We start from the raw sequence: 3,823 nt of genomic DNA, 5'->3' as shown, positions 1-3,823 counted from the left end.
TTCACCTGCCCCGCTCGATGTCATAAAGTCGATACGCCCTGTGATACTTCTTCGTAGCCCAGAAACAATCCGGCGCGAGCCTTTGGATCCCACTTGAGCCGTTTCTCCTTCGGAGTTAAGATGAAAGCTCGACAGCCGAAGACGCGCATGTGTTTTACACTCGGCGCGGACTTGTACACAATCTCGAACGGAGTCTTGCACTCGATCTTTGGTGACGGCAGGCGGTTCTTCACGTAGATGGCCGTCATCGCCGCTTCACCCCAGAAACACTTGTCCAGCTTGGCATGGTGCAGCATGCTGCGGCCGATCGTGACGATGGTGCGGATGGCCCGCTCTGCCGTGCCGTTAGTCTGGTGCGCGTACGGAACCGTGGTTTGTTGCTCGATGCCCTCGTCTTCGTAGAAATCTTTAAGCGAGTTAGTCGCAAACTCACGAGCTCCGTCGTGTCGCACGAACTTGACCTTCTTGCCAAACTGCTTCTGCACCTTCGTGATGTACGTCTTGATGCAGTCTTCGCTTTCTGATTTGGCACGCAGGCAGAAGCCCTTCATGCATCCGCTGGCTTCGTCCACGATCAGTAGCAAATATTTGCTGCCACCAAAGCGAGGCTTTCTCCATGGGTCCGCAAATGTCGAAGTGAAGCAACTCGAAAGGTGTCGTAACGACGCTTGTCACGGTTGCTAGGGAATGGATTTTTGGACCATCTTGCCTTGCTGACAGCCGCGACACAGACTTGGTCCGCTAGGCTTGGAAGGTGCTTTCGCGTCCTTGATCATCTTGTTGTCGACCATCTTGCGAAAGCACTCGACTGGAGCGTGACCCATACGCGCATGCAGGTCGACCGTCCTTCCAGTTGTCGGCCGCATTTGCTGATCGAAGAGGCGTGCGAAGCCAGTAGAGTCCATCTACGAGATCCGCCGATGCCACCACTTGATTCGAGTCATTGCGTGCGATGTGCATCTCGGTGCCATCGAACACCACTTGGAACTTTCCGTTCTTGTTGATCGGCGGTACTGAAAGCAGATTCTTGCTCATGTTAGGCACATAGAGCGCGTTCTTGATCTCGATCTCGCGCTCGGCGCCGTTGGGCAGGACCACTCTTTCCACGATGGTCCCCACACCCTTGATAGCCGCCTTGTTCCCGTCGGCCACCGAGAGTTCGCCTTCATCGCGCTCGATGAGATTACCGAACTTGAACTTGTCGTTACAGATGTGGTGTGTGGCACCACTGTCGACCGCCCACATTCCAGACACATTCTTGTTCGTCGATACTCCACATTCCAGGGAAACCGCGAACGCTACTCGATCGTAGTCGTAGTCGTCGTCGCCGTCGTTTCGCCACTGAATGTTGCTAGCTCCGCGTCCACGGCCGTTGCCGCCGCGTCGAGCACCTCGACCCTCATCCTTCTGCTTGGTCCAGCACTTGTCAATCATGTGCCCCAATTTCCCGCAGTACGTGCATTGGCGAGACTCTCGGTCGGTGTTGAACGCCTTGGCCGCGTTTTCAGTTTTCACCGTCGCCGTCTTCTCACCTTGTCGCTTGATGTGCTCGTTTGTGAGCACTTTCACAACGTCTTGCGACCGCAGCTCTGCGTTGCTCATCTCCAGATTGAGCACGACGTTCTCGTAGCTCTTGGGGAGACTTCGCAGTAAGCAGATCGCCACGTCCTCGTCCTCCATCTTGGCTCCGATGCTGCTGAGCTTGGCGCTGATGTTGAGGACCTCGTTGCAATGATGCAAGACATTGCCGCCTTCCGACATCTCCATGCTGAAGAGTTGGCGCTTCAGGTAGATGCGACCAGCCTTCTGCGACCCACCATACAGCGTCTTCAAGCGCGTCCACGCGCCCCACGCTTCCTCGCAGGTATCAACCACGTGATGGTAGTCCGCGTTCATGTGGAGCAACATCAGTCCGAACGCAATGTTGCTCGCCTTGACGTAGTCGTCCTTGGTCCGGATATCCGTGAAGCTCGGCGTCGTTTCCCGGTTCACTACGTGACATACCGACTTGGTCAGAGACACGCCACGCATGTAGCGGTTCCACGTCGCGTAGTTGTCACCGTTGAACTTGTCGATGGTGACCTTGGCTGAGGCGTCATGGGCAAAGGACACGGTGCTTGGGCTCATAACCTGTTAATGGTGTAGAGGAGTTGGGACGAAGCTTGGGCTGAACGGAGTGACTTCTGCGCTTGGTGCGGGGACCGGAGTAAAGACACTGGAGCGGAAGAAGGAAGATTCGAAAGTGATTGATTGATCGGGGCTTACACAGTCCTCACTACCTAGGGCATCCAATCATTCTACTCATCCAATCATTCTGTACTCGTCCAATCATTCTACTCGTCCAATCATGGGTGGCATAAACAACTTACCATAATCACAGCGGGATCGTATTGGACCGGTTCAGGCTGACCGGTTAATGGGTACAGCTGGTACACAGTACCAAGACCAGCAACCCTCAATAATTGGCTCTGAAAGTCAAAGGTCGATTCATCGAAGTTGACATCGCGACTGATAACCACCTGCCCCGCCTCGATGTCATAAAGTCGATACGCCATGGATACTTCTTTCGTAGCCCAGGAACAATCCGGCGCGAGCCTTCGGATCCCACTTGAGCCGTTTCTCCTTCGGAGTTAAGATGAAAGCTCGACAGCCGAGACATGTGTTTTACACTCGGCGCGGACTTGTACACAATCTCGAACGGAGTCTTGCACTCGATCTTTGGTGACGGCAGGCGGTTCTTCACGTAGATGGCCGTCATCGCCGCTTCACCCCAGAAACACTTGTCCAGCTTGGCATGGTGCAGCATGCTGCGGCCGATCGTGACGATGGTGCGGATGGCCCGCTCTGCCGTGCCGTTAGTCTGGTGCGCGTACGGAACCGTGGTTTGTTGCTCGATGCCCTCGTCTTCGTAGAAATCTTTAAGCGAGTTAGTCGCAAACTCACGAGCTCCGTCGTGTCGCACGAACTTGACCTTCTTGCCAAACTGCTTCTGCACCTTCGTGATGTACGTCTTGATGCAGTCTTCGCTTTCTGATTTGGCACGCAGGCAGAAGCCCTTCATGCATCCGCTGGCTTCGTCCACGATCAGTAGCAAATATTTGCTGCCACCAAGCGAGGCTTTCTCCATGGGTCCGCAAATGTCGAAGTGAAGCAACTCGAAGGTGTCGTAACGACGCTTGTCACGGTTGCTAGGGAATGGTTTTTGGACCATCTTGCCTTGCTGGCAGCCGCGACACAGACTTGGTCCGCTAGGCTTGGAAGGTGCTTTCGCGTCCTTGATCATCTTGTTGTCGACCATCTTGCGAAGCACCTCGACTGGAGCGTGACCCATACGCGCATGCAGGTCGACCGTCCTTCCAGTTGTCGCCGCATTTGCTGATCGAAGAGGCGTGCGAAGCCAGTAGAGTCCATCTACGAGATCCGCCGATGCCACCACTTGATTCGAGTCCTTGCGTGAGATGTGCATCTCAGTGCCATCGAACACCACCTGAAACTTTCCGTTCTTGTTGATCTGCGGTACTGAAAGCAGATTCTTGCTCATGTTAGGCACATAGAGCGCGTTCTTGATCTCGATCTCGCGCTCGGTGCCGTTGGGCAGGACCACTCTTTCCACGATGGTCCCCACACCCTTGATAGCCGCCTTGTTCCCGTCGGCCACCGAAAGTTCGCCTTCATTGCGCTCGATGAGATTGGCGAACTTGGACTTGTCGCTACAGATGTGGTGTGTGGCACCACTGTCGACCGCCCACATTCCAGACACATTCTTGTTCGTCGATACTCCACATTCCAGGGAAACCGCGAACGCTACTCGATCGTAGTCGTA

Source organism: Phytophthora infestans, genomic scaffold (genome assembly GCF_000142945.1).
Source record: "Phytophthora infestans T30-4 supercont1.2 genomic scaffold, whole genome shotgun sequence".
In the NCBI taxonomy this organism is placed as follows: Eukaryota; Oomycota; class Peronosporomycetes; order Peronosporales; family Peronosporaceae; genus Phytophthora; species Phytophthora infestans.
Note: the sequence above shows the minus strand (reverse complement) of the source record.